General features: G+C 52.9%; 1 protein-coding gene across 3 annotated transcripts in view; it reads right to left on the bottom strand.

The window, feature by feature from the left end:
- The window catches only part of NDST1 (N-deacetylase and N-sulfotransferase 1), a 74,013-nt gene that overhangs the window by 43,616 nt on the left and 16,339 nt on the right, over window positions 1-14,058 (bottom strand). The window lies entirely within an intron of this gene.

The following is a 14,058-nucleotide window of genomic DNA, read 5'->3' as shown; positions in this document are numbered from 1 at the left end:
ATAAACATTTGCAAGGCCTAGGAGCTAGAGGTGGAATTCTAAATCACGACCCAACACCGCGTTCTCACCATCTTACCATCTTCCCCTCACTTCCCCACGTGCTTCCCCACCCATTTCTCTGAATGCACCCAGCAGCCCCATCTGACAGACGAAAAGACTAAGGCTCAGGCTAGGATTCAAACTCAGGGCTGTCCTCAGAATGGCAGAAAATATTTGCAAATGAAGCAACTGACAAAGGATTAATCTCCAAAATTTATAAGCAGCTCATGCAGCTCAATAACAAAAAAACAAACAAACCAATCCAAAAAAGGGCAGAAGACCTAAATAGACATTTCTCCAAAGAAGATATACAGAGTGCCAACAAACACATGAAAGAATGCTCAACATCACTAATCATTAGAGAAATGCAAATCAAAACTACAATGAGATATCATCTCACACCAGTCAGAATGGCCATCATCAAAAAATCTAGAAACAATAAATACTGGGGAGGGTGTGGAGAAAAGGGAACACTCTTGCACTGTTGGTGGGAATGTAAATTGATACAGCCACTGTGGAGAACAGTATGGAGGTTCCTTAAAAAACTACAAATAGAACTACCATATGACCCAGCAATCCCACTACTGGGCATATACCCTGAGAAAACCATAATTCAAAAAGAGTCAGGTACCAAAATGTTCATTGCAGCTCTATCTACAATAGCCCAGAGATGGAAACAACCTACGTGTCCATCATCGGATGAATGGATAAAGAAGATGTGGCACATATATACAATGGAATATTACTCAGCCATAAAAAGAAACGAAATTGAGCTATTTGTAATGAGGTGGATGGACCTAGAGTCTGTCATACAGAGTGAAGTAAGTCAGAAAGAAAAAGACAAATACCGTATGCTAACACATATATATGGAATTTAAGAAAAAAAAAATGTCATGAAAAACCTAGGGGTGAAACAGGAATAAAGACACAGACTTACTAGAGAATGGACTTGAGGCTATGGGGAGGGGGAAGGGTAAACGGTGACAAAGCGAGAGAGAGGCATGGACATATATACACTACCAAACGTAAGGTAGATAGCTAGTGGGAAGCAGCCACATAGCACAGGGAGATCAGCTTGGTGCTTTGTGACCGCCTGGAGGGGTGGGATAGGGAGGGTGGGAGGGAGGGAGACGCAAGCGGGAAGAGATATGGGAACATATGTATATATATAACTGATTCATTTTGTTGTGAAGCTGAAACTAACATACCATTGTAAAGCAATTATACTCCAATAAAGATGTTAAAAAAAAAAAAAAAAAAAAAAACTCAGGGCTGTGAGGCATCAACAGCTTGGCTGTGCTAGGAGCCCCTCTCAAACACCAGTGGTCTCATCTGGAAAGCACCACCCCTGCAGCATCGGGGTGGGGCCAAGGGACAAGTGAGTGAACCTGTCAGAGGAGCCTGGCATAAGCAACACTCAAGAAATCGCAGCTGTCGCTATCTGCCCCTTAACGCAACAGGCATCTCTCATCCTCAGGGTACGTGCCCACAGTGGCACAAGGACAGCAGGCGACTGAGCCCCCCAACCTGAGGATCCCAAGTTGCCCAACATCCTCACCCAAACAGCGCCCCCCCATACCACGGTCCTCCAGTCTCCCTTTAACATGAGTGGAGGCAGCTGCTGAAAGCTGGCAGAAGAGCTCCCCTGGAGATGGGAGACGGGGACAAGGACAGAAGGTGTGAGGGACTGGGCTGCTGCCAGGGAGGGAATGTGAGCCTCAGACCCAGAATCGGGGTTGCAGGGAAGATCTTCAAAATCCCTCCCAGCCCAAGACTATATGGTATGCTTAGCGTGGATACAGTATACTAGAGACCCTACAATTGTACTTCTAGGAATTTATCCTACAGGGAGTAATTGCAGAAGTGTGTCAAGATTTCCCCACAAGAATACGACTCCCAGTGCTGTTTATAACAGCAACGGATGTTTATAATAGCAAATGCCCAACCATAGGGGATTGTCTTTAGCAATTATAATGCAAGCATGTGATGAAATCCCAGGCAGCCATTTACAATATGTTGAAGGAGGACATTTACTGACATAGAAATATAATTACCAGGACTTCCCTGGTGGCGCAGTGGTTAAGAAGCTGCCTGCCAATGCAGGGGACATGGGTTCGAGCCCTGGTCCAGGAAGATCCCACATGCCGCGCAAAGCAACTAAGCCCGTGAGCCACAGCTACCGAGCCCATGCGCCACAACTACTGAAGCCTGCGCGCCTAGAGCCCACGCTCCGCAACGAGAAGTCACTGCAATGAGAAGCCCGCGCACCGCAAAGAAGAGTAGCCCCCACTCATCGCAACCAGAGGAAGCCTGCACGGAGCAACGAAGACCCAATGCAGCCAAAAATTTAAAAAAAAAAAAAAAAAAAAAAAAAAGAAAGAAATATAATTACCATATATATTGTTAAAGTGGAAAACATTTATAAGACCGTATGCATGGTCATATTTTTGTGAAAAATTTTATGCATAAGCCAGAAACTGGTATGAATCCAAAAAACAAAACAAAAATGGTAACAATTATCTCTGGTTTTTATTTGCCTTTGTTTCCTAAATTTTCTACAATAATCATTTATTATTTTTGTGAATATAAGAAAACAAATGTTTTTAAAAGATGTGCTCAGAAGCAAGAGGCAGGGGTGTGAAATGAGGACATGTCTTGGACATCGGGTCTGCTCCCAGTTCTGCCATAACGTGCTGTGTGACCCCAGGCACACCCTGCCCCTTTCTGGGCTTCTTGCCTGTTAGAGAGGGGCCTGGGCCAGATGGCGTCTGGGGGCTCTTCCACCTCTGATATTCTACAGTTCAGTCTCTACTATGTGCCAGCGTCACAGGGAAGCTGGGGCAGCCAAGAAAGCAAGCACCTACAATGCAGGGAGTGTGACAGGGGAAGGGAGGGTATTTGAGAGAACTGAGGGGCACTTAATCCCCCTGCAGGAGGAAGGGGGAGGACAACGGAAGGCTTCTTGGAGGAAGTGGTAGCTGAACTGGCCAGAAGACCAAGAAAGGGTTGACCAGGGGTTGGAACAGTGAGGGACACATACACAGCTTGGAGCTAAGGCAGTAGGCAGAGCTTTCCAGGGAGTCCCTGCAATTCCACCTGAGAGCAGGACCAGAAGGGGCAGGCTTCCTGGGTGGAGCCACAAGAGCTGAGGTGACTGGCCCTGCAATTATTCCCAAAGGGCACCCATGTCCCACTTCCCATTGGTAAGGGCAGCCCTCTGCCCTGCAGCCACAGCGAGCCCCACCCCTTGGCCCGGGGCCAGGGCAGGAACACAGTGGGTGGGGAGGCAGAGCTGCCTCGAAGGTGCCCTGCCTGCTGCCTGGGGGCACCTGCCTACTCGGGCCAACTAGCCCCACATCCCCTGCAGGCCTGGGCACTGCGGGTCTCCGGCCTTTGGTCTATTGCATTAACAGCCTTTCCACATGTGTGCTAATGATGACACAACCAGCAGTCTCAGGCGTCTCGGGGGCACAGACCCCTGTGTGAATCTGACAACACTTCTCCATAAAAAATATGCACACATGCTAGAAAATGTTTTAACAATTTCAGAGTCCAAACCCCGTGTCCCCTACCCCATCCATGGACCTAAAGCCCTAGTTAGTAGAGCCTAAGGATTACGTGGGCAGACTAGAGCCAGGCAGCTTCGTTCAAACCCAAGCCCTACCACCCAGTAATTTTGTAATCTTGGGCAAGTTATTTAACTTCTCAGTGCCCCCAGCTTCCTAATCTGTAAAATGGGAAAACTTGACATACTTCCCAAAGTTGTGAAAATTAAATGAGTGGATACCTAGGAGGTGCCGTGCCTGGCACACAGTGCTGAGCAAGGGTCAGCCGCTGTTTTCATGCACTCCTGTTGCCTATTTAACATACTCACGATGTGGGTAACACCTGAGCGCACAAAGCACCATCAAGTTCCGTGCTCTCTCTCTCTCTCAAGTCTCTAACAGCCCTTGGAATCCCAAATCCCCATTCTGAGAAGCCGTGTCTTGCTCGGGAGCTGGATGGACGAGCAGAGGCCAGAGAGAGGCCAGCAGGCTAGGGAGAAGGCCATGCAAAGCCCAGGCCCGAGAGAGGGTAAAGGGAGAAAGAGAGTGGGCCAACTAGCCCCCGTCCCCAGAGAAGGCCGAATACCCTGGCAAAGTGCTGACCACCAGTGAGCTGGCAACGGGGGCCTCCAGCACTGGCCCCACTGCGACCCCTCAAAGGCCGGGCACCAGCCATTCAAGGCCCTCCGTGCCCGCCTGAATTCCTGTACCCCTGTAGCTCAAGGGATGGCAAACTGGGGGTTTCTAACCCCTCTGCAGCCACCCAGGCCTCAAGGACAGCTGGGGGGCTGAGGCCTCAACACCTCCCTCCCACCGTGGGCCTGCCTGGGCCTTGCCGACATCACCAGCCGTTTTCCTCAACTCCAGCCTCGCCCAACCAGTCACCAATCTTGGTCATGCATCTAAGCCTTTGCTAATGAAGTTCCCATTGCTTGGAACGCCTCCCCCTACCCCTTGGGACACTTACTCATCCTTCAAGACCCTAGTTCCAATGTCATCACCTCTCTGAAGTCATCTCCACCCATCACCCCATTTCCCGCCCCCATGTCCCATTCCTTAGGCTCCCACCCCATCCCTAAGCTATAGCATGGAAGCTGAAAACCAGGACCCTCAAGCTAAAACAGGATGCAGCATTCTTGTTCCTTGACAGCATTTTTCTTGGAGATTAGCTATCAACATCTTAAAATCAGGAGATTTCATATAAAAGTCAGAACTTCTGACTTCTTTAAAAAGAGTACATTTTAGGGACTTCCCTGGCAGTCCAGTGGTTAAGACTCCGAGCTTCCACTGCAGGGGCACGGGTTCGATCCCCGTTCAGGGAACAGAGCTCCCGCATGCAGCACAGCATGGCCAAAAAAATAAAAATAAAATAAATACATAAAATTAAAAAAAGAAATATAAAAAGCACATTTTGGTAACACGCGCCCACTGGCCACCATCAGCTGACACTATAAAGCGCCCACCTCAGATGGGTTAACACAGTCCCATAACCAACCTCCCTCTCTCATGTGGCTTCCTGCCCAGCCCGAGCACATCTGAGTGTGTGGTCCATGCAGAGCAGACTTGGGGCATTTCTACACATGGCTCTGTGCCCTGGAACCTGCAGATCACGGGGCAGAACCAGGATATACTGACCTGTGCATGGGCAGGCCCTGCCTGGTACCTGGCACACAGAGGGCTTCCCCACATGCCTGGGTGCCCCAAAGGGCAGGGACAAGTCTGATTCATTGTGGAAGCTCCCATCACTTTTCCCAGCAATGGTCCTTACTGAATACTCAGGATATAAATGATGAGCAGCTGTTATTATTCCCAGTTTACAGATAAGGAGACTGAGGCCCAAGGTGAAGTGACTTTCAGTCCTCCATGAAGCCCAGGTGTTTCTATAATAAAAATAATAGCAATAATACCATTATAATTATCATCATTGTTATTTTTAACTGCATTTACCCTGAGCCAGGCACTGTGCTAAGCACTTTTACATACTTTCTCTCAATTAATCCTTACAACTAGTACTGTCATTATTCACATTTACAGTGGCAGAAAATAAGGCTCAGAGATGCTAAGTCACTTGCCCAAAACCATATAGCTAGTCAGTGACAGAGCTGAAATTTGAACCCAGACCCCAAGAAATGGTGATGGATCCAGAGCCCATAGGGGAATCTTGGCAGGGACAGGGGAGAGCATGAGGGGGCCTCAGCTACCAAGGCCTCCAGCCCTCGGCCAGGCTTCCACTGTGCTCTCCCAGCCCTAGGCCTAGCTTTCCCTGCCAAGGTGCTGGGGATAATGAATGAGATGCTCTGGTTGTCATGGAGATGCCATGGCAACACTGCACTTTCGGGAAATACCACGGTAACTGTGGCCACTGCTCTGGAGTTGAAAGTCATTCACAACCCCACCCATCACTCCAAAATGCTCTGGTGCCCCCACAATCCTCTCTAGGACCCAAAGGAAAAGGAGGCAGAGGTACAAGGGACTTCGCGGAGACCAAGCTGTCTAGAGAGCAGGACTGGGGAGGAGGTCCAGCTCTGCCATGGATAGACAGGTGGGCTCCAGGAATGAGACCAAGAGCTCCCTGTGCCTTTTATGGTAAAATGCACTTAACAACCCAACTCCCATGTACTTGCTGCCTGCCATGTGCAGCAGGCCTCTTGTGACGGGCCGAATGCATCATGCTGTTTCACCCCAACCGTCTGAGGGGCAGTGATGCAATGGCTGCTAGCATCTCTGTTAAAGGCTCAGACTGGAGCCAGCTTACGTGGTCTTGAACCTTGCCTCCATTATTTACCAGCCTGTGACCTTTGCACAAATCTCTCAACCTCTCTGAGTCTCCATTTCCCCAAGTATAAAATAGGGTTTATACTAATCTATCTTGCAGGGCTGTTGCCAAGAGTAAGAGAGATGATATGTGTAAAGCTGCTCAGTGCCTGGCACATAGTGATACAGGCTAACAAAATGATTATCCATTTAATGGAGTTGGAAACTGAGGCTCAGGAAGGAACTGACCCAAGGCCCCATATCAAATTGATAGTGGATCCAGAAAGAGGAAGAGACGTCAGGCTCGGGAGCACACTGGAAGTTGGGGACAAGCAGAGGATCCATTCCCTGCTCCCTCATTGTGTACCTGAGCACCGCCAGGTACCAAGCCTGGCACTGGGCACTGAAGATGCAGGCCTTTGGGCTCCAAGGTTTTATCTGGTGTGATGCTGTTGCCGGGTGAATGGAGCAGGTCCCCAGAGCCCCGCATGCTCACCCAGCCCATGCTCACCCTGCCTGGGTCACTCCTGACCATGCCCCCTACTCCCTCCCCTCTCACAGGCACACGAATGGACAGGCAAACTCACATGGTGCCGAGATGTTCCAATGGTGTCATCACGGGCATCTGGGTCACAGGCACGAGTATGGGGCAGGGAGCTGAGAGGAGTTCAGGGAGAGCCCCACAAGGAGGCTCAAAATTATTTGAATGGGCACCTGGCCTCGGGGAGGAGGAGTGGCTGCCAGCCAGGCACTGGTAGCCCCACATGCAATCCCAGGGCCACTCCCCAGAGCTGACTGGGCCCCTCCCATCCTGTCACACCCCCAGCACAGTCACGCCACCACCCATTACCCAGCCATACCCCACAGCCATGCTGCTCCACCAGCTACCCCGCCCTAGCCTGCCCCACCCACCACGTACAGCAAAGAAAATCCTCCACATTTGCTTCCCAGCTGTGCAGGAGTTTCTCCAGCGCAATTACACCCTTGGGAGGCGGAGACCAGAAGCAAATCCCTTCCTCTGCTGTAATCTGCTGCACACACCATCCCCCATAGCCCCGCAGTACCGCCTGGCTGGGGGCTAAGGTGCCGCCCATCAGTCACCCCGGAGTCCACGGTTGCCACCAAGGGACTGGCAGGAGTCTGGCTCAAGGGTCTCAGGGTGACAGAGTGTACAGTCCATCTTGCAGTGAACACATGGGGACACTGAGGTCCAGAGAGAGAAAAGGACCCCCCCCCCCGGTGGCGTTGCCAGGCCTGCCCCACCCCCACCTGCCTTGGCCCATTTTCTTACCCACTAAAACCCTGCACGTCCTCCTCCGAGGCCAGCCTCAGCCGCGAGCTGGACTCTGCCAGCTGTGGATGTCAGAAGTCCTAGATGAGCTCTCCGGCTCCACACCCCACCATGCAGTGGATTTATGCTGCCAGATGTCGGCTGCAATTATAACTAGAACACTGGTCCCCAACTTCACCTAAAGCCTTCCAAGGCAGAAGCGGTCTCCCACCCACAGCAGGTACTTAAGAGCAAAGTGCCCTTGCCGACGACCTTTCCCTTTTTGAATGTGCTATGAGGAATCGCCAAGCTAAATGCATTAAAACATGAACTTCCATTTATTAGACATGATATGCCTGCACTACATGCCACTATTAATCCTTACAAGAGCACCATGACCTACGTTCCCTTCATTTTACAGATGAGGAAACCGAGGCCCAGAGGGGGCCCATGACTTGCCCAGCCACAGAGCTAACAAGCGGGTAACTGGGAGTCTCAGCACAGAGGCGCCAGCTCATCATCCTTCAGCAACACACGCCCTCCGTGTTCACCTAGGACAGCTGACATAAGCCAGCGCCCATACACCCCATGCTCCACTCCCTTTGAATACCACTTTCCGTTTTCATTTTCATGCATTTTACGTGTGTTTTAACATCAAAAGCAGCCTCTAACGATCCTTCTTGGAAGCAGACCCACAAATCACGCATCAGTTGACAGGCAAACAAAGCATAAAGCGCCGGTTCACTCCCCAGTTCTCAACCTGGCGTTTGTTCTGGGTTCCCCGGAGGGGGATGCCCAACAAAAACCTCAAGAACTTATACCCGCCACTTGTTGAGAATTTGTGTTTCTTCCAACAAGCCCTGAGTTGAGAGTTTATCTTTGCACCAGCTCTGAAGAAAAGAGTTTACTGAGCAAACAAACAAGACAGCTGGGGGCAAGGGGGTTTGCAGAGTGGGGAACAAGACAGGTCAGGACCAGCTGCCCTCTGGTGCCACTGACGCTCTAGGGCAGACCAAGGTGGGCAGGACCCTCACAAGGCAAGCTCTTCGTTAGCCCACGGAACTCCCCAAAATAGGACTCTCTCCACCCAACCCCCAAATCCATCTACGCAGAGTCAAATCCATTCCTAGCTATTTTTCTTAGGCTCAGATCACAGGCACTTGAAAAAAACAGAAAGATATTTCTTTGCAAATATCATAACCTCCCTCGCTGACAGCAGCCAGCACTGACTGAGCTCCTGGTAACCTGCCAGCCCCACACCAGCTTTCCCTGATTTATCACACCCAATCCTCACGCTGAGAGCTGGTGTCGCCGATATACGCGCTCTCACAGGCAGGAAACCTAGGCTCAGAGAGGGTACGAAGCAACTGACTCAAGGTCACACAGCTGGGCAGAGGGAGAACCAGGACAACCCCAAGCCGGCCCACCTCGGAGCCCCTGCTTGTAACCTCCGGGCAGCTGCCCAGCATTCCACACCATTCCTGAACCAGGTCGGCGGCCCAGAACGTACCCAGAGACAGGCTTCCTGCAGGTAACCAGCCCCAGCTGCCTCAGCGCAGGCTGATTGGCTCCTCTGGCAATGGGAAAGCCTTCCTTCACGGGCAGACAGGGGCACCACAGATCCCCAGAGGCAGGACCTCAGCCACAGGGTCTTCACCTTCCCCCGCCCCGGGGGCCTGTGTCATCCCCAGATAGGCAGAGACCCCACATGAGAAAGGGAGGCTGCCTCTATGCCCCAGGCAGAGGCCTCATGCTGAGGAATGGGAGAGAGAGGTGGTGAGGCTCAGACGCAGGAGATCTCAGCTAAAAGGGCCACAACTCAAAGGACAATGGTGACTGGACAGCCTCACAGGTCTGCTGCACGCCAGGTACAAGCACTTCCCAATCACGACCTCAGTTATTTGTCATCTTCTCTCAAAGAAGTACAGACAAGTTTACCATTATTCATTCCCCCATCTGCCACCCCTGCAGAGGAGCCGGGAAATGCTGGTCAGCCCCGGCCCCTGCCCTCCCACTTGCCCACTCCAGGTTGCCATATGATCCCTGACAGAGAAACAGGTGTATGGGGGGTGGGGGAGCCCTCCATCTCTAGGATGTGGAAGCAAACTCCGCGTGGGCCTGGAGTCCACATCAGCATTCCAGTGCTTTCATTGGCTCCCTCTGGGCAATACCCTTCCCTTCTCTGAGCCCGTTTCCTTACCTGGACAGCAAGGGGTAGAGATTAGATCAGAAGTTTGTGACCTCCTGCGGTTACAGAACCCTTTGAGAGGACTTCCCTAACCAGTGCAGTGGTTAAGAATCCGCCTGCCAATGCAGGGGACGTGGGTTCAAGCCCTGGTCCGGGAAGATCTCACATGCCGCGGAGCAAGTAAGCCTGTGCGCCAAAACTACTGAGCCTGCGCTCTAGAGCCCACGAGCCACAACTACTGAAGTCCACGCGCCAAGAGTCCGTGCTCCGGAACAAGAGAAGCCACCGCAATGAGAAACCCGCACACCACAACGAAGAGTAGCCCCCACTTGCCACAACTAAAGCCCATGCGCAGCAAAGAAGACCCAACGCAAAAAAACCAAAGAAATAAAAAATAAATTAAATTAAATTAAAAACAAGAACCCTTTGAGAGTATCATGAAGGCTGTTAGTGGACTCTCCCCAGACAGATGCCATACTCCATACAAATTCAGGGAGGTTGTGACCGCCCCCCTCTCCAAAAGCCAAGTGGAAAAAGCCAAATGGAAACTCTATAGCAGCCCCTCTGACTTAAACAAGCCATAGCCTCACCGTCAAGATAGGACTGAAGCCATGAATGTAACATCTGAGCCCCGGGGACCTCGTCATTCCAGCTCCCCCCATGGCCTTGCAGTAAATCTTTAACTCGCAGACCTGCTGGCTTCAGGTGGATTTGTGAACTTGCTGAGCTGTCAGGAGAAGCTCAAAGAGAAGCTAAGCCCTTCCTTCCCACCCCTCAGCCATGGTCTCCTTTTCCATCAGGAATCTGCCAGGTCAGCCCTGGCCCATCTCCCTGGTGCAGTACTGGGGGCTGGGACACTTGAGGAACCCACTTCTGGTCCTGAATGCAGACAGGACCCGGTGCCAGGCTTAGGGGCCAGCTCGCCCTAACCCCTGCACCCCCTGGCCCCCTCCTGCATTGGTATGAACACGTACACACTGTGGGTACACACACATCAGACAGACCTGGGAGGACTGGACGGGAGGGAGGGGACACGGGGCTGTGGTCAGAGGGTACAGGGAGGCTGGGGAGAAAATGACAGGACCCACCCGAGCTCCAGGCAGTAGCCGCTCAGCTCCACTCCACTTCGCATCACCGCATCCTCTTAATGGCTCCACGCTCCTCACGTAACACAGTCACAACTAATCCCAGAGCCAGGACAAATAGCATGACTGTCCACCCAATTCCCTCTCTGGGAGGGAGCGGGTGGCCCTAGGGCACCCTGAGCCACCAACCACGTTCCCAGAAGCCTCCAGGCCTCCTCACCACCATGTCCCTTACGAGAGGCCACCGACCCCTACCTCCTGAACCTCAGGAAGATGATGTCTTGTCTGACTCTGCCCCATGCCCAGGGGACCCCTCAGCAGGCAGGGATCCCGCTCGCTCACCCCTGCCCTGCCAGAGGTGCCTTCCATGGAAGAGGAGAAAGCATGTCCCTGACCCTGATGCCAATGGGCCCTAGGCTTCCTCTCAAGAAAGGTGGCAGCCAGGAGCAGCTGAGCCCTCACTGTCAGCAAGGGTAACCGGGCTCTGGCTGCAGCCCTGCCTGACTGCCTATGCGATCCAAGCAGGGCCCTTCCCCCACCCCAGGCCTCAGTTTCCCTGCCTGTCCTGAGAAGAGGAAGAAGGACTGATATCTCCTATCAGGCCAGCAGGTGGTCAAAGCGCCTGTGATGTTGGCTTTTGGTCCCTGACCCAACCCCACTCAGTGGCCAGGCCCTTCCATTGTCCTCCCTGCCCCGTCCCCTAACCCCCGCAAAGAAAGAAGGGTAACTGCCAGAGTGCGGAGGTGCTAGGGCTGAAGAGGGCCTTACAAAGCCCAGAGAGGAGAAGCAACTCGGCCATGATCACACAGTTGTGGTGTGTGGGCTTCTCATTGCGGTGGCTTCTCTTGTTGTGGAGCACAGGCTCTAGGCGCGTGGGCTTCAGTAGTTGTGGCTCACGGACTCAGCAGTTGTGGCTCACGGCCTCTAGAGCGCAGGCTCAGTAGTTGTGGAACACGGGCTTAGTTGCTCTGCCGCATGTGGGATCTTCCTGGACCAGGGCTCGAACCCATGTCCCTTGCATTGGCAGGTGGATTCTTAACCACTGCATCACCAGGGAAGCCCTGGTATTTGCCTTTTTAGAGGACACCAAGGAGAGTACCAGGAAACTTGCTAAGTAGCAGAATTTCAGGTCCCAAGAGCAGCAGTGGGGAAAATAATGGCATGTCTGTACATGTAGGACCTGGGGATGGAAACTGCTGACTGTCCAAGGCCCCTGACATCAAACCACAAGGGTGGCCTAGGCTCCTGCCAGTGCAGGGTGATCCCAGGAACCCCTGCAGGGATTAGCAGCTGTGGCCACCTCTTCACAGGTCACCTGAGGCCCAGCCTGCAGGCCTGGAGGTGGTGACGGGGAGATTGGCCCAGATGGACACCCCAAGACCAAGGTTCCCAGAAGCCTTGGGGAAACTGAAAAGGCTCCAGGCCCTGTGGCCAGAGTGGAGGGAAGCCAGGTGCACTGGGGGCAACAAAGACGAAGGGAAAGCCTTGAGGCACTTGGAGCCACAGAAGCCCCCTAATCTCCTGGAGGCCTGGTGGGCACAAACCAGGCCTGCTAAGACCAGGGAAGCTTCATCAGGGCCCGCATGAAAGCAGCCTCGTCCCTCCAGACTCGCTGGGGCTTGTCCCATGACAGAAGCCCGCCGCTAACATGCCTCCCCTCCAGGGTGAGGGGCTCAAATGCTTACATGGAGGCGCAGCTGGCACGGGAAGGGGCAGCAGGTTGGGAGAGGGGGCGGGAGGACCTCGCTTTCTCTGCATCACAGACCGCTAGAGAGCAGAGACAGAGTAAAAAGCACCGGGCAGGTGACCTATTTATCGAAGGTCCTTTTTAAAGGGGCCAGGGGACCTTGGTGAGCCTCTACAAGGTAGCTGACAGGTGTCCCCAGACCCCCAAGGTTCGGGGACCAGTTCCTGGGGTCAGGAGACTGGCGCTCTAGTCCTAGACTGGGCTAGGGTGAGGCATCCAGGCAGCAGGCACAAACATGAAGGAGGCACCCACTCCCAGGCGCTGGCATGCACCTGCATGACACTGGTCAGAGTCGCACTGCGGCCCCTGAGTCCCCCTCACAGTCTGCCTCTAAGGGCCTCCCTCGCCTCGCCCTAGGCCCAGCCTTGCACTAACCTGCCAGTGACCCCACCAAGTACCTGTTCCTGTCAGGCCTCGCTCTGTTCACCAGTAAAGTGGAATGGTGCCAGATGACTCCAGGGGCCCTTCTAACTCGAAGCTGGGCAATTCTGGAGTGTAAGTGACCTCCACTGCTCATCCCCAGAAATGGGCACAATGACCCCCACTCCCGCCACCCGTAAGCCCATCAGGCACCATGCTCCACCACGATACAACCTCTCCCTATAACCGTGTGCTCTGCCCTTTGCTAAACGCTTGGCCTCTGCTTCATCAAGGCCTCATTTTACAAATGTGGAAACAGGCTCATGGAAGTTAAGCAGCTGGCTCGAGCTTCCAGTTGGGAAGTGCGGAGCTGAGATTTGAACCAGTGCCTGGCTGTAATCCTACATTCCATGGGATCTGCCACAGATAACCCAAAACTCACTATGGCTCAGAAGATGCCATCGGGTCTTTGCACCTCCTACATCTTCGAGTGTGCGATGCTGAGGCTAATGCTAAAGGCGGGCTGCTGGAGGCGGGAGCAGGCAGGCAGGAACGGGAAGCCTGTGTGGGTGCTGAGCATTTGCAGACTGACCAGCCTCCAACCCAGCCAGTTGTCCACTGCTGTGGCTACAACGTCCTCGTCACCATCGGCACACCACAGCCACCACGGTGCCATTTTTAAATCACTGCACAGATGCAAAGCTTTTTCACAGATGCTGCTCTGGCATCACATGACAAGCTTCTAAGATCATGGCAGGGATTTCTTCCCTCCTTCTCAAATGAGGAAAGTGGGGTTCCTGGAGGAAGAGTGACTTCCCAAAAGTACACGGTGAGGCAACGTTTGGCAATGAACTTGGAGCCCACATCTTCTTCCTCCAGGTCCAGAGCTTTGTCTACTCTACCATGCCCTCCTTGACTTTTCAGTTCAACCAGCACTGATGGGTCTTTGTAACAATGACCTTTTTTTTTTTTTTTTTGGCTGCGTGATCTCAGTTCCCCGACCAGGGATTGAACCCAGGCCACGGCAGTGAAAGTGTCAAATCCTAACCACTAGACCACCAGGGAACTCC

The sequence above is a fragment of the Globicephala melas genome, chromosome 3, assembly GCF_963455315.2.
Source record: "Globicephala melas chromosome 3, mGloMel1.2, whole genome shotgun sequence".
In the NCBI taxonomy this organism is placed as follows: Eukaryota; Metazoa; Chordata; class Mammalia; order Artiodactyla; family Delphinidae; genus Globicephala; species Globicephala melas.
Note: the sequence above shows the minus strand (reverse complement) of the source record. Positions and strands in the feature narration are given on the sequence as shown.